At 47.1% G+C, this 20,323-nt stretch overlaps 1 protein-coding gene across 4 annotated transcripts in view; it reads left to right on the top strand.

The window, feature by feature from the left end:
- Positions 1 to 377: 377 nt before the first annotated feature.
- Positions 378 to 20,323, top strand: part of Kif3b (kinesin family member 3B) — a 45,388-nt gene continuing 25,442 nt past the window's right edge. For 3 of the 4 annotated variants that reach the window (XM_036183932.1, XM_036183931.1, XM_036183933.1), the window contains exon 1: positions 378 to 471. The gene's annotated coding sequence lies outside the window, so the exon portion shown is untranslated. Of the gene's footprint in view, positions 472 to 571; positions 823 to 20,323 lie in introns of those variants that run through there. The other variant, XM_036183934.1, reaches the window with a different exon arrangement.

Below are 20,323 nucleotides of genomic sequence, written 5' to 3'. Positions count from 1 at the left end.
GACGCTGTGGCTGAATGGAAGTGACAGGGATTTTCCTAAGGATTTGGCTTCCTGCTGGGGAGCCACTCAACACTAATCTGAGACCTAGATCAGAGAACTGACGTGAAAGAGCTTTCGGGAGGGGACCACGAAATCGCGTAGTGCGACCGAGGCACCGAGTTCCGTTTCACAGACGGAGAAGCAGAGGTACAGGAGACCCGCGGATGAAATCGGGGCCCCTAGGTGGGTCAGCGTGTGGGCGCGCACAGGGAACCTGGGAAGTGCCCCTGCCCACCCGGTCCCGCCCCTCGGTGGGCTGTCCGCGTCCGAGGCCCAATAAAGTTATTGAAATTGACGCGGTTGCTAAGGAAGTGGGTCGCCGAGCCGGGTTGCTAAGGAAGTGAGCGGCCGCGTTCTCTCCCCATCCGGGGCAGCGGGGAATGGCTGAGCCCGGGGTTCGCCGCCGCCGCCCGCTCTCGGCTGCGGCTGCAGGTGAGTTCGGGATGCGGGGTTCCCGCGGGGCGCCCAGCGCTGTCCCGGCGTCGCTGCTCCGCGAGCCGCAGTATCCTCTGCCCGGCCTCTGGGTGAGCTGATCGCCAGGCTCCTTCTCGGGCGCGGCCGGCACGACCCCCAATCTCGGCCGCCCCTGCTCCGTCCTCCCTGCGGTTCCGCGGCCGTAGTCACAGGTTCCGGCTGGGAAAGCAGCCCAGGAAGCAAGTACCTGAGGTCCGAGCCTCGGAGCTATGCCTGGCTCGCTGTGTGACCTTGGACAAACCCCTTGCCCTCTCTGGCAGCAACAGACGTGCCTGTTCAATGGGGTCCTGACACTTGCTGAGGAGACGTGTACGTGAAAGGGCTCCAGGTGGGACGAGGGAGAGCGGCCAGGGTACTCTACTTGGGGACCAAGAGTCCCGTTTGAAGTCTGTGTGCTTGAGTTTGAAGCTGCATCCCATGGCGCTGAGGCTTCTGCTCATCTGTAAAGTGGGATAATGGACTGCTGTGGGAAGCCAGTGGGGCAGGGCGTCTGGAGTAGCTTGGCACATCTGGGTTTTTATTTATTTTTTAAATAGCAGATGTTAATTGCACATAATAACGGGTTTCATTTGTGTTGTATATAATGTATTTTGGTCATGTTCCCCTCCCACTGACCCCCTTCCCTTCTTTTAGCCCCTTCTAATTCCATGACCTAGGGCAGCTTGCAAAAACTTGGTACAGGATTCTTTGCAGGAGTATGGGCATTTTACCGATGGTTACACTACAGAAGAAAATGCCTCCTACCCCCTCAGTCACCATTAACTTGTCTGAGGTGCCCGGTAGGATGGGGGGCCAACAGGGCACCTCAGGAATGGGCGGGGTTTTGTGAGCCCCTCCCCCTAGCAACCGTTAACTGCCTATAAATCCTCGTGTAGGCGTGGGTACTTGTGAGCCCCCCTCTACAAAACACCTGGTTGGTGCTTAACACACGATAGTGAGGTATTTGGAATGGGATGGAGCCTTCCAGGAGGGGAAAGATGACTTGGGACCAGGGAGCTTAGGTGTGTAGCTTGCCAGCTCCCGGGTATTCCTATCACCCTGGCCATTCCCCACCCACAGTTTTACTTCTTGGTCTGCTCAGAGAAGGGGAGTTGTTGACCTCTCAAGAGGTCCTGGTGGGAAGAAACCCAGAGATAAGATGTTGTAGATGGCGGGGGTTATGGTTTCGTTTTGTACTTGTACCTTGTTCGTCACTGGTAAGTTTTTAAGAAGAACAGGGCTTTAGTTATCTCTTCTGCGAAGTGCTTAGAGAGTCGTGATCACTTAGAGCTTGATTAAGAAGTTTTTTGAGGCGTGTTATCTCATTTAATTTTCACAGACTTTGTCAGGCGGCCCATCTTGTAGATGAGGAAACTGTGCCTGAGAAAATTGAGTTGGCTTGCCTAAGAATCTGAGACTTACAGTGCTGGACATGCATTTTATGACATGCATTTTATGCCCTGCTCCCCGACGCCTCTGCTTTCTCAACAGTAACTGCTAGAAGGCCACAAGGGTATTTTGAGTTGCTTCTAATTGCCTTGGCTAGAGGTTATTCTCCCGATGGTATGGAGACAAGATCTCAGAAAAAGCTTTGTTGAGTTTGTTGCTAGCATATATTCATTTTATCTAATAAATTTCGTTGACCTTTAAAAATACCTCTATCACTGTAGTTTATGTGTGCATGTGAGGTGTATGTGTGAGTGCCGGCATGTGCTGTGGCATGTGGAGGTGAGAACTCGGCTTCGTGGAGTTGATTCCTTCCCCCTTTATGTGGGTCCTGGCAATGGAACTCAGGCTGTCAGGCCTGTGCGGCAAGTGCTTTACCTGCTGCGCCGTCTCCCTGCCCCACTGGGGCTCGTTCATACATGAATAGAATGTGTTTTGTTCATATTCACCCGTGAACCTCCCATTCCCGCTGATCTCCTCTCTCACCAAATACTCCTCCTTCCACATCTTCCCACGCCTTTGGCAGCCCAGCCAGTTTAATAAGGATTGCTTATAGGGATGGGAGCGAGGGGTTGGTTATCTATCTATCTATTTATTTACTTACTTACTTATTTTTGAGCAGGGTTTCTTTGGCTGGCCTTGAACTCACATAGATCCTCTGTCTCCTGAGTGCTAGAATTAAAAGCATGTGCCACCACCGCCTGGCAGTGAGGGGTTATTTATAAGAGCACAGGCAGCTAACTAGTATTTTGGTGACTGAAGGAAGCACCTCTTCCTCAGCAACCATCAAGTGCCTATACACCCTCCCGGAGGAGTGGGTCTTATGGAGGAGCCCTCTCCCTCCGTGACTGAATATTGATGGGCTCGGTCTCGTGCGTCTCTACACAGGTAAGCACAGCTGCTGAGAGCTCGGGGCCACAGCCACGTCCTACCCAAAGACAGCATTCCATGCACTCCACTCCCAGTCCTCTGCCTCTTGCATTCTTTCTGCCTCCTCTTCCATGACGTTCTCTGAACCTTGGAGGGGCTGAGCACTCACAGTCCCTTACTTTGAGCACCTTGACCAGTTATGAGCCTCAGTAACCACTGCCCACTGCACAAGAAGCATCTGTGAGCAAAACTGACTTCATCACTAAATATTTAGAACTTAGTTTGGCAGATACATCGTGTCCATTTAGTAATACAATAGTCGCTTTCCCACTAGGACCTAAGTCTTCTCCAGCCATGGGCCTTTGACCAGGTTGCAGTACCGGATGGGAACTCCTTTCTGTAGAGAAGGCCTCAGAGCCAGGCGGAAGTGGTTGGTTTCCTGTAAGAGTCATGCCTCTATTGCAGCAGTGGGCTCCCTGGGCATCCACAGCCGAGTGGCACTGTTGGTGACAGTTCTTCCCCAGCAGGCTGCAGCACCTTTCAGGCCTGTGAGCCACAGCCAGCAGCAGGGAAGCTTCCAGCTCAGTTTCAGCTTGGGTTCTCTGTGTCAGGAAACCAAAGCTTATGTATCTTCGGCATTAAGTTCTTACCATCTCATTCTGGCGGGCAACCAACGGCTGGGGCATTAGGGACCCTGTTTTGGGTCCCTCAGGGGCATCTCCAGTGATTTGAATGGGGACTGCTGAGACATCCAGCCCTGTGGATTGAACAACTGCCTGTTTCTTGACCACTACAGTGAGTGACAGCCGTTGTTGGACTACTGCATCCTGTAAGCCAGTCTAATAAATTCCCTTTTAATAAATACATTCATTCTCAGTTCTGTTCATTTAGCAAACCCAGACCAAAACAGCATCCTTCTCCAACAGCTCATGGTGAGGTAGCCCACTCCTGGTACTAAGGTTTTCCTATAATAATTTATGGCTTTTGGGGGCGGGGGAGCATCATTGAAATAGATAGCATTCAAAGTATGAATCCCCCCACCCCATGCTGGAATGTGTAAGAGTGGCATTCTATGTCTCTTGGCCCCTCTTTAGTGAGGGGTTTTGGCTGGAGGGTACTAGAGGCCCCATCAGTGCTGTTGTGGTTCAAGTCTGCAGTTGGCCTGCTGGTTAAAAGCTTGGCCAGCCATCTTCATACTGCACGCCACCCAGCAATGCTTTACTGTGTGTATCACTGCTTCCTCACCCACCGGACAGATGATAATATCTTGCAGGGCTATTCAGAAGGTGGACTTGAGCCTGATCCATGTGAACTGCCTAGCACATTTGGTACATGTTAGCTGTCATTATTTGGGTTTAGCCTAGCACCTGTACTATATTTCACATTCTGTTTGTGGTTGATGAATGAGTACAGTGTGTGATTATAATCTCAGGTCTGTCAATCTTACAAGATCATCATAAGCATGAGACACTTGCCACTGTGGCCTTATGTGAATGTTGGTGTTATTGCAGGCTTTCTCCAGGAACCAGGACTTCCATGCCAGGATGGGCTGCAAAGAAAGGAGAAATCTGGGGCAGGGGGTGTAGATCAATTGGTAGAATGCCTGCCTAGCTTGCATGAACCCTGGATTTCACCTTTGGTGCCTGGCATGGTAGTGCGTGTCTGTAATCCCAGCCCAGGTGTTAAAGACAGAAGAATCAGAATTTCAAGGTCACCTTGGCGATATCAAGTTTGGAGTCAATCTGAGCTACTCAAGGCCTTGTTTTTACTTGTCTGCTTTAAGGAGGAAATTGGTCATAGAATTCAAGGTTTTGTTGTTTGGCAATACAGAATATTGTACCCCCACAACTTTCAAGGAACCCAGAACTTAATTTGTAAGTAGCTGTCATTTGACAGAATTTGATCTCCGCACCCATACAGTGTTAGGGTTTACCAAGGCCATATGTGCGCTAGGCACTCACTCTACTAACCGACCCCATCTCCAGATTCTTGGCTTTTGTTCTTCGATAAGGAAGGTCACCTTGTTGCTCTGGCCACCCTCTAATTTCCAGGCTCAAGTGATCTTGTCACCTTAACTTCCCGAGCAGATGAGACTGTGGGTATATGTCAACACACCCGCCTTGATTTTCTGAAGGGATTCATGTGTTGTGTTTGTCTGGCCACAGAGTAAAGCCCTGCTGTCTACTGTGTCCTGAGATGTCTGCCAGGTACCTGGGGGTGGGAGCAGCATAGGAGGGGTGGAGGTGGAGAGCCTCAGGTGGCTCCTACACCTCTTTATTTCCCTTTTTTCTTTCCTTCCCCGCCATTTCCTTTCTCCTCTCTTTTTTCTTCCATTTCTTCTTGTCTTGCCAGGGTCCTGTCATGTAGCCCAGGCTAGCCTTGCACTTGCAGCCCTCCTGCATGCTGGGATCACACACAGTTCATCTATGGATTTTCAGGTCACTGAGGAAGAGCCTTGTCTTGTAGTTGACACACTGTTGCCTGCATGGATCTTGATGCTTTTGAGTTCTGAAATGGGCCTTTACTCAGGCTCACTGGTACTCTTGAGGAAGGGGAGGTGCAGATTCAGCTCTCCAATGGATGATGGGGAACCCCAAGGACGAGGAAGTGGCCCACCTCACATTGGTGTCTGGGTTGTCTGACTTGGAGCACAGAGCTCTTGCTGCTGTGCTCTTGGCTTCATGTGTGTGACATCTGCCGAGCAACTGGTATGTGGCAGCCCTGTGTAGTCTGGGGATGACACTGAAGACATGGGTCAGGTCCTTGTTCTCATGGTTACAGTTCAGCAGGTGCAAACTGGAAACCAAAGAGTAGACAGACAAGGGAATCTGAACAGGATGAGCACTGTGAACACAGTAGTTCAGTGGTGGGTTAGAACGTCACTTGTGGGGGGTGGGGTGCTGCTGCTTCATTTGGGTGATCAGAAACGTCATCCGTGGGGTGGTGACATTTTGTTGAGGCTTACTTTCAGGAGGGGTTCACTGTTTGAAGGTGTACCAAAAGGGCAAAGACTCCAAGGTGGGAACAAGCTTGGTAAGTTCCAGAAACTACAAGAAATAGCAGTGATGGAGTAAGGTAGCTGGGAGTGCCAGTGGGAGTTTTAGCATAGAGGGACTTGGAGGCTAGAGTAGTCCAGAAGCAATGGGGACCATTGAAGGCTTTTGAGAAGAAGGTGTCATGATGTAGGTGTTTTCGGTTGTTTTTTTTTTTTTTTTTGGCACCTGTCCTGGATCTTGCTCTGTAGACCAGGCTGGCCTCGAACTCGCAGAGATCCACCTGCCTCTGCCTCCCGAGTGCTGGGATTAAAGGCGTGCGCCACCACCGTCCGGCTTGTTGTTTTTGAGTGTGTGTGAATGTTTTGCCTGTACGCGTGCCAGTGTTTCGCTTTCGGCATGTCTACAGAGGCCAGAGGGAGGTGGCAGTGGGATCTCTTGCAAGTGGAGTTACTGAGGGTGGAGAGCCACCATGTGGGTGCTGGAACTCCAGGAAAAGCACTTCCTGAGCCATCTCTCCAGCCCCTAGCTGCTTTTTAAATTTATTTAATTTTTTTGGAGACAAGGTCTCATGTAGCCTAGGCTAACCTGTGTAGCTCTCTATGTAGTCAACTAAAGATGGACTCGAACTTCTGATTCTTTTGCCTGTCTCCTGTGTGCTGGGTTATAGGTACATGCCACCACACCAGCACATATGGGGTAGGGCTGAACTCAGAACCTTGTGTATGCCGGAGAAGCCCTGTACTAACTGAGCTACATCCCCAGCCCCTAGTTTTTTGTTTTGTTTTGGAATCACTTGGAGGGCAGATGGTGAGGTTCAGTGTAGAGTGCTCCCCTAGTGTGCTCTGCCCTCTGTTCCTTCTCCAGCATCGCAAAAGGAAACACAAAAGAAAGTGAAATCATTCTGGCCTCTGGCTTATGAATTTGAGAGCTTTCAGTGGCAGCCAGAAAACCAGGTGGGAGGTTAGTAAGATGGTTGGTGGCCTTCTAGGGTGGTGGCAGCAGAAAGACATGTTTTGGAGGCGAGGCCAGTAGGATGGGAGGATTAAGGATGATTCCTAGGTTTTTTGCCTGAGCAGCTAGGTAGATGTTAGAGGAGCCATCTGCCTCCAAAACATTAGAGGACTATCTGATGAGGTGCCTTGAGAGGAACAGCTGAATTATTCTAAGAGGCCCAAGGTGTAGACAGTACCTTAGGCCCTTGGAAAGAATCTCCAGCTTCTGCTGAGGAAGACAGGCAGGAGGGTCTGACTGAGCTCCACCTTGGGCATCCAGAAGACCTGCTTTTCTCTAGGCTGGCCCTATGCCAGTCTGTGGAGCAGTAGGTGTGGGCTCTGCTAGGGTCATACTTACCTGTCTCAGGCTGTTAGCATTGCTGTCCTGACTTGTGGATCTTGGCTGATGGAGGTTGGGATGAGCCTAGCCAGCCAGCTCAGGGGGAGAGCATAGACTCACTAGCACAGCTCACTCCCGGTACCTCAGATGGCTGTGTTCTCCCTGCCAAAGTGCCTCTTTCCTGGCTGCTGGACAGTAGGTCTAAAGGTTCAGAGCATATTAGATGGGGAGAAGGCTTTGAAAGCTGCTCTATTCTGCCAGAATTCCTAGAGGACTCTTGAGAGTAGTAGCTCATCCAAGCAAGAGATCCAGGCCTCATTTCACATGTACCAGTAACAGCCTTGGTCAATTTGGCATTCAGTGATGCATGTTCAGCATTGTGCACAGAGACTTATGACTGCAGAGTCTGCTACGTGTAGCTCTGGTGTTTATGGTGCTCCTTCCTCGGCTTCTCGTCAGCTGATTCCCAGCCAGTCGTGGTCATGTGGAATATGGGTTGTCCTGTTTTCAGGTGAGGACATTGAGATACTGAGAGGTCATTTCTGTTTGTTAGTGTGATAAGTACCGGCAAGTGCTGAGGTAGGTAGATTCTTGCTGGTCCAAGTGTGTTGTGCCCGACAAATACTTTTGTTACTGGGTGCTTCTTGACAATGCAGTCTAGGCCTAGATCAGAAAAATCAGAGTCTAGATTTCACCACGGTCCCTAGGTACACTTGCCTGCAAGACCTCTAGTATACTCACCTAGGTGATTGGAAGCAGAACTAGGGACTCCTTCCATTCAGGCCACCGTAGCTGTAAACAGTGCAGCCATGACCTAGAAGGAGGAGCTACTGGGAGATCTGAGGGTGGAGCCACCCAAACAGCTGGATGAATTTTGGGTGGAGCTATTCAAACAGCTGGATGATCTGAAAGTGGAGCTGTCCCAGCTGTGAGTCACTAAAATAACTGTTGTTGTCACCATTATCTGTGTATCCAAGATCTGAGTTGTCAGATCCATCTCCGTGTCACTATGGTGAACCAGACTCAGAAAACCCTACAAGGGAAGTAGTTCAAACCCTTGACCTAAAGCCTTAGATGATGAGAGCCATGCACACCCCCACCTCCTTTACCACAGAGTGCCTGTGCCGGTACAAGGACGTGGTCATGGCCTGAGGTTGCCCCATTGATGAAACACAAAGCTGGCTGGAAAAGAAAAACCAAACCCCTCGGACCTGGTAGTGATAACAGTGAGGTGATAGTGTGTAGTGACAGCTAATGTTTGCTGAGCCAAGCGCTTTCATTTCATAGCAGTCTTGTACAGGAACTGTCCTCCCAGTTCCCAGAAGAGGGGAGTAGGGACACCAAGAGGCAAATACTTCCCCACATATGCTGATCCAGGTCCACTGCTCAGCCTAGGCCTCACTTCTCTCTAAAGAAAGCTATTTATTTATTTGCCGGGCAGTGGTAGCACACGCCTTTAATTCCAGCACTTGGGAGGCAGAGCCAGGTGGATCTCTGTGAGTTTGAGGCCAGCCTGGTCTACAAAGTGAGTTCCAGGACAGGCTCCAAAGTTATACAGAGGAACTCTGTCTCGAAAAACAAAACAAAACAAAATAAAAACAAACAAACAAAAAAGAAAGCTATTTATTATTGTGTATGTTTGTGTGTGCATGGTGTGTGAGTAGATGTGGGTGTGATGCCACAGTGCACCTGTGGAAGTCAGAGGACATTCCGTAGAGTCGGTTTTCTCCTTCCACCTTTATATGGTTTCAGGGTTCACACACTGCTGTCCACTGAACCACGCCGCTGGCTCTCTACTCCCCTCCCTCCCTTCCATAGAGCCCAGAGCCTCTTGCATGCTGAGCACATGCTCTGTCTACTACAGAGCTCCATCCTTGGCCCCATCTATTCTTCAGTGAGCAGTGGCCACAGCATCCAGGAGGTTTGTCAGAGGGCTCTCTTCTGTACCTGGGTAGCTAATCTGAAATGCTAATAGAAACAGGACACCAATCTAGGCACAGTGCACTTGGTTATAATCCTAGCACTCAGGAGGTGGGCGCAGAAGGGTCAGGTGTCCAGGGTCAGGGCTACACACTTCCTTTGAGGTCAGCTGGCCTTACAAGAGACCCCCCCCCCCCAATCTCAACACACACACAGACCAAAAAGTGATTTCAAAAGCTGTTTGAGAGGTAGGAAACTCCTTGGGCTGTTTAGAGTAAAGATGAGTCTCAGTATTTGATGGCCGAGGCCTCAGAGACCCAGCTATGGGCGAGCTAGGCTAGCCCTCTTGCTCTGAAGTAGTCTCGCTCTGGGCCTCTCACAGCTGAAGCTGAAGTCCTGCAGCACCTTTAGAGAGTTTCCTGTCCAGGGCTGGTCAGATGACTCAGTGGATAAAGGTGCCTGATGAGCTGAGTTCAAAGTCAAAGACACACTTAGTGGACAGAAAGAACCAGCTTCTGCAGGTTGTCTTCCAGCCTCATGTGCACGTTCAGTGGTGCTCACCCATGGGGCATACACAAACAGATCATCACATTATTATTATTATTATTATTATTATTATTATTATTATTTTTTTTTTTTAAGTTTTATTTTCCGGAGCTGAGGACCTTGTGTTTGCTAGGCAAGCACTCTACCACTGAGCTAAATCCCCAACCCTAGATCACCACATTATAACAAACATTTTTATTTTATTTTATTTTTTTAAATTTTAATTTGTTTTTCAGAGCTGAGGACCAAACCCAGGGCCTTGCGCTTGCTAGGCAAGTGCTCTACCACTGAGCTAAATCCCCACCCCCAAACATATTTTTAAAAATTGAAAACAACACAAAACAAAACTTGTGGTGAATGCCTTTCACTCAGCACTCAGGAGGCTGAGGCAGGTAGATCTCTGTGAGTCCAATGTCATTGTGGTCAACATAGCCAGTTTTAGGCTAGCCAGGGCTAAATGGCAAGACCCTGTCTCAAACTCATCCCCCCAAATTTAAAAATATTTAAAAAGATTTATTGGCCAAGCCTATGCTAGCACAGAAAATTCTGGCGATTGTAGTAGTAACTCTGCCACTTTTTTGTGACGTGGCAAATAAGTCAGCTTGTCTGGACCTCAGTGTCTGTCTGTCTCTGTGTATGTTTATGTATGTCTGTAGCTGCACACACAAACACATGGCTGGGCCGTGAGGTAGACATTTTCTTCTCTCCTGGCGCCTCTATGCTGGTCTTTCTCCTAGACCTTCTGGGTGGGGCATTCAGGGCACATTTCTTAGAACAGTCAGTTCTTCTTGTCACTGCCACCAATCTGCATCTTTATTTGTTTATTTAGGTTTTCAGGACAGAGTTTTGCTGTGTAACAGCCTTGGCTGTCCTAGAACTCGCTCTGTACACCAGGCTGGCCTCAAAGTCCCAGAGATCCGCCTACCTGCCTCCTGAGTGCTGGGGTTAAAGGTAGGCGCCACTGTGGACCAGCAGCATTGTATCTTGAGGTGGGAATGGTTAAGGATCAGTTAACCCTGGTGACACACTGTGTCTCCTCGCTTTGTCATCTGATTGCAGGTGCTGAGCTCTTCACTGTTGGCGGGTCTCTCTTTAGCAAACTGTTGTGTTTAAATCATAATTTGAAGTAGAGAGCTCTCTCACCAGTGGAAATGGGTTTTTAGTTTGGGCACTAAATTTTCGTTTTCTTACACTAGAGCACAGTGTGGATGTGGATGTGGTCCAGGTGACATAGAGAAGACAGATTTGGGACATGAATGCACAGTCCCCCACACTGGGGGCCTTCCCAGCACCTGCAGCACTGGTATCAGTGGGGCTGTGTGGCCTTTTGTGTAGGACACAGACTGGGCAGAGTAGGAGCTCTGCACGCAGTCGCTAGCAGCCCAGGCGGATGACTCAGGAACCTGAACAAGAGCTCACTGGTCAATTGTGGAACACAGTGTCTGCTCGGGTGACTGAGATGACCACAGGAGGCGCTCTTTGGTTTTTCAGGAGGAGCAGTGAGGAGTTAGAGATGCCCTGAGAAATGACGCCTCTCCTCCTGGATACTTTACCCAACAGCCTTTGTAAAAAGGGAAAATTTTCCTGTTTATGAAAAGAAAAATTATTCCCATTGAGGAAATACCAAAGAAATAATGAAAAGGTCAAAGTAAGGTTCACCCCAGGTCCTATCACTGTTAGCTGTTACTGCCCATGTGCAAATGTGTTCTGAAGTGTGTTTTACCTTTGAGATGTGCAGGTTCTGCATGTGTCACCACTGTCCCTGAGGCTGTTTCCAGGGTTTAGAGACTATAAATAATGCTACTGAGAAAACGAGGTAGCGATGGTTCTCCTGCAACTGCATCCTTTGTCCACAGTTCTGGATTTTGTTGTTGTTGCTTGTTTGTTGTTATGGTATTGGGGACTGAAACTAGTGTCTCTTGCACACCCGATCACTAATCTGTGTCCCCAGCCCATTTCTTCCTTTTATTTTGAGATAGGTTCTCACTAAACTGTCCTTGAACTCAAGCTGGTCTTGACTTTCCAATGTTCTTGCCTCAACCTCCCCAGTGAGATTGCTGGTGTGTTCTACTGTAGCTAGTTGTGTTTATATTTTCAACCATAATTAAAAGAAATTATTGCCAGGTGGTGGTGGTGCACATCTTTAATCCCAGCACTCGAGAGGCAGAGCCAGGTGGACCTCTTTGAGTTCGAGGCGAGCCTGGTCTACAGAGCGAGGTCCAGGACAGACACCAAAACAATACAGAGAAACCCTGTCTCAAAAAAAAAAACCAAACCAAAACAACAACAACAAAAAATTATTTAGTGAAAAGTCGTTGGCTAGAAAGTGTTTTTCCCCTTTCCCATTTTGGAAACCTCAAGCACAGAAAGTAGCAAGGAGCTGGGTGTGGTGGCACGTGCTTTTAATTCTAGCACTAGGGAGGCAGAGGCAGGTGGATCTCTGTGAGTTCGAAGCCAGCCTGTCTACAGAGTGAGTTCCAGGACAGCCTGGACTGTTACACAGAGAAACCCTGTCTCAAAAAACAAAATAACAGCAACAACGAAAAGGAAGAAAGAAGGAAGGAAAGAAAGAGAGAGAGAGAGAGAGAGAGAGAGAGAGAGAGAGAGAGAGAAGGGGAAGGAAGGAAGGAAGGAAGGAAGGAAGGAAGGAAGGAAGGAAGGAAGGAAGGAAGAAATTATCTGTGGCCCATCTCCTTCAGCCTCTACCAGCATCAGGCAGTTCATCCACTGGCCCCATCTACTGCACCCTGATTATTTTGAAAGAAATTATAGATCATATAACTTTATCTGAAAATGTGTATATCTATCTAAAATGATAAACTTACTTTTTAAGTATTGATTTTTATTTTATGTGTATGTATGTGTGCCTGCATGCATGTATGTGCAGCACATGCAGAGAGGTGTCAGACCTCCAAAAACTGGAATTACCAATTGTGAGCCACCTAATATAGATGTTATGAACCAAATCTGGGTCCTGTGCAAGAGCAGCAAGTACTCTTAAGTCCTGAGCCAACTCTTCAGTTCCTCTTTTAAAAAATATTTTATTTTATGTGTGTGTGTGTGTGTGCTCACAGGTATGTGTGTATATGGTGTGTATGTGTGTATAGGTGTGTGTAGGTATGTGTGTGCGTGTGCAGGTGTGTGTGAATGTATGGTATGTGTGTGCATGTGCATGTGCAGGTATATGTGCACCAAAGAATGAACGTAATAGAGAACAACTTATGGGAGTTGGATCAAATTCAGGTTGTCAAGCTTGCTCGGCAAGTGCTTTTTACCTACCGAGCATCTCAGTGACCCTAGAAACTTCATGTCTTCCCTGGATCAGTACATGGAACAAGAAGGTTTTGGCAGGAAGGCTTTCCCAGCTCAGTGGGAGTTCAGAGGATGGTTCTGAGTGTCTGGTGACACGGAGAATGGGGTGCACTGTGGGTGAGTTGACAGATGGAACAGCCTGGAGAAGGGACAGGGCAGGGCCTTCTGTCAAAAAGGAACGTGTACAGCATTTTCACCTCTAGAGTGGCTCCTACTGGTTCCTCCCACCCGTCCTCAAGGTATATGCCCGGGGCCATCTTGATGGCCCTGTTCGAGAACAACCATACCACGGCATTTAGCCATGATGAAAAACCTGAGGTGGTCTGTGCAGGAGAAGTAGAACTGCTTGTTGTATATGCCGCCTGAGTTACTGTTGTTCGGAAAGAAGTGGGGGCGGGTTGGGAAGATGGCTGGTTAGTGAAGTGCTTGTCCTGTGACTGTGAGGAGTTGTGTTCTCCAGAACCACATAAAAAGCTGGGCATGGCCGTGTAAGTCTGTAATCCCAGTGCTGGGGATGTGCTGACCAGCCAGGCTAGCAAGTCAGTGAGCTCCAGATCCAGTGAGAGCCTTGAATGAAAAACGAAGGTGGAGACGTGACTAAGGAAGACCTCTAGTTTGCACTCCCACACCCATGCGCGCACACACACACACACACACACACACACACACACGAAGTAGGGGAATAAGGCAGGTGTGGTGGTGCACACACATAATCTCAGCACTTGGGAAGAGAATGCAGGAAGGTTAGGAGTTCACAGTCATCCTTAGCCTCATAGCTCCTGGTATGGGGCTAGATAGCCTAGGCTACATGAGACCCTGCCTTAAGAAAAGGAGAAAGAAAGGTGAGGTGAAGGTGAGTGGGGGCTGCTGATTGACACAAAACCCAGGCTCACTGGAAGGTGTCCTGGCAATTTGAATCTATTTGTAGTAATTTATGAGTATTTCACTATTAAATACAAAAAGGGTTTTCTGCCTTACCTCCGGGTAAATGCTCCGTCTGTATCACCAGATGACAGTGTTCAGCACCACTTTGGAGTCAAGGCAGGCGTGCACTGCTGATCTTACTGGCTGGGCTTTTAGGTTGCTTTCTGAGAATGTGTCTGTCTTCAGATGCTCAAACCCAAATCAAGATGTTAGTCTTGTTTCCCCAAGCAGGGAATGGCTTTATTGCATCCTCTCACCTTGATTAAAAAAACAAATAGGGGGCTGGAGAGATGGCTCAACTGTTAAGAGCACTGACTGCTCTTCCAGAGGACCTGAGTTCAATTCCCAGCAACCACATGGTGGCTCACAACCATCTTTTTTTTTTTTTTTTTTTTGGTTTTTTGAGACAGGGTTTCTTTGTGTAGCTTTGCGCCTTTCCTGGAACTCACTTGGTAGACCATGCTGGCCTCGAACTCACAGAGATCTGCCTGGCTCTGCCTCCCGAGTGCTGGGATTAAAGGCGTTCACCACCACTGCCCAGCACTCACAACCATCTATAACGAGATCTGGTGCCCTCTTCTGGCCTGCAGGTGTACATGCAGGCAGAACACTGTATGTGAAACAAACAAATAAATAAAACAAACATACATGAACCCATCAAAAAAGTCCAAAGAACAGAAAGACAGACAAAAGAAGACATGTAAGCTCACTAACCAGAGAGCACTGTCTCCCCGCTCCCCCATCTCCTCCCTACCCATGGTCACAGTTCTTGAGGGTATGTTTCTTACCAGCATGACTCAATGGAAGAACTTTTGTTTTTAAGGCAGGATCTGATAGTAGCACTGGATGGCCTGTCATTTGCTATTTAGACCAGGCTAGCCTCAAACTCACAGAGATCCACCTGTCGCTGCCTCTACTGGGATTAACGGTGTGTGCCACCCCTGCCTGGTTTACAAAAGATTCTTAAGCCTGAGAGCTAGTGAAAGGCGGCGCAGATGTTTATTTCTCTGGAGCTCTAAAGCTCATGCTTTGATTCTTTTTTTATCACAGTAGGCAATTTTTTAGATTTATTTTTATCTTATGTGTTTGAATGTTTTGCCTATATGTATGTCTGTATACCATGTGCACACCTGGTGCCTGCAGAGGTCAGAAGAGGGTGGTGGATCACTTGGAACTGGGGTTACAGATGGTTGTGAGCTGCCATGTAGGTGCTGGGAACTGAACTCAGGTCATTGCAAAAACAAGTGCACGTAACTGCTGAGCCATCTCTCCAAATCCTACTATGGTGATATTGTGTTCCCCAAAATATTGTGCACCCTAATAAACTTATCTGGGATCAGAAAACACAACAGCCACTAGATATAGAGGCCAGAAAATGGTGGCACACACGCCTTTAATCCTAGCATTCCAGAGGTAGAGATCGTCTGGATCTCTGTGAGTTCAAAGCCACACTGGAGACAGCCAGGAGTGGTGACAAGAGCCTTTAATCCCAGGAAGTGATGGCAGAAAGCAGAAAGGTATATAAGGCATGAGGTCCAGGAACTAGAGCTGGATAAGGTTTTAGGCTTTGAGCAGCAGTTTAGCTGAGATTTATTCTGAATGAGGACTCAGAGGCATCCAGTCTGAGGAAACAGAATCAGCTGAGGAATTGGCAAGGTGAGGTGGTTGTGGCTTGTTCTGCTTCTCTGATTGTCCAACATTCACTCCCAATAACTGGCCTCAGGTTTGATTTTATTAATGACTCTTTAAGATTCCTGCTACATCCTACCTACATTTTAAAAAAGATTGTCTTTGTTTTTGTGTGTGTGTTTGTGAGTGTGTGCTGTGTATTGTATGTTTAATTGCTCAAAGAGGCCACAGGAGGGAGGCAGATCTCTGAAGCTGGAGTTAAAGACCATAGTAAATCAGCATGTGGGTCCAGGGAAATGACCCTGTGTCCTCTGTAAGTACAGGCAGTTCTCTAACCACAGAGACATCTCTTTAGCCCCTTAACTTAACTGTTTTTGTTTGTTTTTTGTTTTTGTTTTTGTTTGTTTTTTGTTTTTGTTTTTGTTTTTGATTTTTCCGAGACAGTTTGGTGCCTGTCCTGGATCTTGCTCTGTAGACCAGGCTGGCCTCGAACTCACAGAGACCCACATGGCTCTACCTCTCGAGTGCTGGGATTAAAGGCATTAGCCACCACCGCCCAGCAACTTAATTGTTTTAACTAGGTACTATATTGACATTATTCAGAAACATTTTTGTTTCTGAGATGGGGCTCATGTTTCTTATGTAATTTAGGCCAGCTTCAAACCTGGTATGGCTGAGAGTGATTTGAATTCTTGACTTCCTTGCCTCCACCTCTCCAGCGCTGGTGTTATAGCTGTGCACCACCATGTCTGGGTTTATTTGGGGCTGGGGATCAAACCCAGGGTTTCTTTTATGCTCGGCAAGCTTCTACCAACTGAGCCACATCCCTAGCCCATGATTTAAAAAAGGTTGACTAGACAATATATTAACATATGATTTAAAATCCAGTAGGTATAAAAGTCACACAGTGAATTTCTTCTGCCCTTGGCCTTGCTACCTGACCTTTTAGGGAGAACCAGCTGTACCTGACAACCGTTATTGCTATCTGGCTCTTGTATCTCCCTCCAAATATTTGAAGGTTGGATTTGTTGTTATTTTTGGTATTTTGAGACAGATCACTCGATGTTGTCCAGACTGGCCTTCAAGTCACCATCTTTAACATTAGCATCTTGAGTGCTTAGATTACAAGTGTGTGATACCACACCAGGCTACCCTCCAGCTATGTTTTATACACTCACAAGAAAATGCAGAACTAATCCCTCAGTGCAGATACCAGACTCTTAAATCTTCTGCAAGATAGTGATGGTTTGTAACTAGAGATGAACACACTGTGTGTGGTGTGTATACTGATCTCAAACCCCTGGGCCCTGGTGATCCCCCCACCATACCTCCCTAGTGCTGAAGTCACAGGTGTGAGTCACTGTGCCCATCTGGAAATCTTCTAACTCCCGTTGTGATAATGTCGTCCTAGGGACGAGGATGCAGAATGTACTTGCCAAGGGTGTGCTTCAGGATTTCGGAGTCCTGATACAGAGACTAAGGCTTCCCTAGGCGAAGCCTGCACATGGAGGTGGCTCAGGCCGGCTGACAGTGTTGCTTTTATCTTCCTGTGGTGCTTTTCTGACAGTGCTAATGATCTGTGGCACGGGCTGCATTTCTGACACTCCGTCTTGAACCCTGGGCTAGGCAGTTGGCAGGCGGTTCCCTGGACTCTTAGAGGACCAGAGCTGCAGTGTATTGATTAGAGATGCATTAGCGTGCGCTCTGTGTGTCTGGACTGCTTCTTGCAAGGCTGCTTCTGTGGAGCTGCCATTTGTTTCTATCCCCGTTTGAAGAGGCCACACCCATGAGAGGCGATTTGGAAAATAGGGATGTGTTGAAAGAATAGGGAACTCTCCTGCATTCCTATCACCCAAAGTGGACCACTGCTAATGTTTCAGTGAGTGTTTTTGTTTGTTTGTATGATTTTTGAGACAGGGTTTCTCTGTGTAGCCCTGGCTGTCCTGGAACTCACTCTGTAGACCAGGCTGGCCTCTAACTCACAGAGATCCGCCTGCCTCTGCCTCCTGAGTGTAAGGGTGTGCACCACCACTACTCACGAGTGTTTTGTTTTTATATAATAGTGATGACATGAGATAATACAATTTTATAATTTATAACCATTTTCCAGTCATTCTAGAGCTTTGCTAAATGTCTCTATTTTTTCCTGCTTTAAGATATTTTATTAGAATCTTCTTGGTAAAACCAGTACTCATGAGACAAAATAAATTTAAGTAACTTTTTTGTTTGTTTGATTTTTGGTGGGGGGAGGCGCAAACTCTCACTGCATTGTCTAGACTTATTTTTAAACTTAAGCTCAAGTGAGCTCTGACTGAGCATCTGAGGTCAGCCAAGACCAAGTATCTTTTTAAAGATGGAATAGTGTGGTGGGATTTTCTTTCTTTTTTCTTTTTGAGATAGGGGTTTGACATGTCTGTCCTGGAACTTATTATGTAGATCAGGCTGGCCTTGAACTCACAGTGATCCATCCGAGTGCCTCTGCCTCCAGAGTGCTGGGGTTAAAGGTGTGTGCCACATGTTCAGCTCATGTCTCATTTGCTCACTTTAGTTTTTAAAAGAGAAATTACAAAATATTGCAAGTTAAGTTGAATCTGTTTCCCTCTCTAAGGCATTCCTCACTGTTTTCCTCCACTCTCCAGTTTGGACAGCTGGTAATCCTCATCGGTGTGTACCTTCTCTATGACTTGGTGTTTTTGTTTTTTGGCTTTTGTTTTTGTTTTTTTTTTTTGAGGCAGGGTCTCATTTTGTAGGTGAGTCTGGACTAAACCTTGCCAATTCAAGGATTGGCTAACTTTCTCTGCAAAAGTCCGGCTTGGTAAATATTTGGGTTGGGGTTAGGGAACCTTATTTTCTCTGTTACAGCCACTCCACTCGGCCATTTCATAGTCATTGCAGATCTAGGTATGTGCAAACAAAGATTATGGCTATGTTTCAGTGAAATGCTATTTACAGAGATGGGTGTGGGCCAGATTTGGGCTGTGGCTTGTTTTACAGACCTCTTATTTATTACTTTACTGTCTGCTGTACTGGACTGTCTATACTATGGATGTACTGTATTTCAATTTTGATTCCCCTATAAAGCAATGTGTAGGTGTCCATTTTTTTTTTTTTTCCTATAACACTGCTGGGGGCTGAAGATGTAGTTCAGTTGGTGGAGTATTTGTGTAAACTAGGCATGGTGGTACACACCTGTGATGCTACTACCACTTGGGAGGTAGAGGCAGGAGAATCAGAAGTTCAGGTTGGTCTCAGTTATATGGTGAGTGGAGCCTGAGCTACATGAGACCCTGTATCAAAAACAGAAAAGAAGCATCCTTGCCTCTGTTTCCTTCTGTGCATGTGCAAGGTTCCATCAGGACATGAATACGTGGAGAAGGTGGAGTTGCTGAGGGTTTTGATGCTGGAGACTGAACCCTGGAATTCCCACATGCTAAGCACAGCTAGCTGTACACAGAGCTGCATCTTATCATTTGTTTGTTTGTTTTGTTTTGTTTAGTTGTGGTTGCTGTTTTTTTTTTTGGGGGGGGGGTGGCGAGAGTCTCACCAGGTAGCCCTGGCTGGGCTAGAACTTACTATTGAGACCAGGCTGTCCTTGAATTCACAGAGCCTTGCCTGCCTCAGACTCCTGAGTACTGGGTTTGTTTGTTTGTTTTTTAAAGTTACAATTATTATTGTGTATGGATGTGTTTCTGAGTGTGAATGTGTGTGAGTGTATGTATATGTGCATGCATGTGCATGTCATTGTGTATGTGTGGAGGTTGGAGGACAACCATTTGGGAGTCCATTCTCTTCTACCATGTGGGTTCCAGAGATTAAAGTAAGGTCAGGTTTGGCAGCAAGCATTTACCCAATTAGCCATCTCATTGGCCTTCCCTTGTTTTATCTATCTATCTATCTATCTATCTATCTATCTATCTATCTATGATCTGTCTATCTATGATCTATCTATCATCTGTCTGTCTATCTATCATCTATCTATCATCTATCTATCTATCTATCTCTCTATCTATCTATCATCTATCTATCTATCATCTATCTATCATCTATCTATCTATCTATGATCTATCTATCTATCTATCTATCTATGATCTGTCTGTCTATGATCTATCTATCTATCTATCTTCTTTCTTTCTTTTTTTTTTCCCCCGGAGCTGAGGACCGAACCCAGGGCCTTGTGCCCAAGTGCTCTACCACTGAGCTCAATCCCCAACCCCTATTTATATTTTTTTAGAGATTGGGTCTAACTATGTAGTCCTGGCTGGCGTGAAACTCACTATTCAGACCAGGTTAGCCTCCTACAGAGATCTGCCTGTCTCCACTAAGTGCTAGGATTAAAGGTGTGCACCACCATACTCTGCCTCCCCCCCTTTTTTTCTTTTAAGTTTATTTAATTAATTACTTAATTTTACATCTCAACCGAATTTCCCCCTCCCTCCTCTCCTCCCATCTCCCCTCCTTTTTTTTTTTTTAAATAGCACACTGATCAATAAAATGTAAGCAGAGGGCTGGGAGTGTGGTTTGGTGGTAGAGTACTTGTGTAGCATATACAAAGCTGTGGCCTCAGTGACCACACATACACTTTAAAGAACAAAACATTTCATGTAGAATGTGACCAGTTTGTGACCTCTGTCCTATTAACTGACAGTTGCTCAGAATGTAGACCACACTAAATTCTAGACTTTGAGGTGAGTCTCCTTGACAACCAGGAAGGGCAACATGAATCCAAAGTGAAGTTCTTAGTGAGGAGTGTGGAAGACTGTGGTTCTGCTGAGAGACAAGTAACTGATCTTCTCAGCAGGCACAAGGCCGAGGTTGGAGAACTCAGCTCTGCACAGCCAGCCAGACAGTGGGTCTTA

The sequence above is a fragment of the Onychomys torridus genome, chromosome 4 (genome assembly GCF_903995425.1).
Source record: "Onychomys torridus chromosome 4, mOncTor1.1, whole genome shotgun sequence".
NCBI lineage: Eukaryota > Metazoa > Chordata > Mammalia > Rodentia > Cricetidae > Onychomys > Onychomys torridus.
Note: the sequence above shows the minus strand (reverse complement) of the source record. Positions and strands in the feature narration are given on the sequence as shown.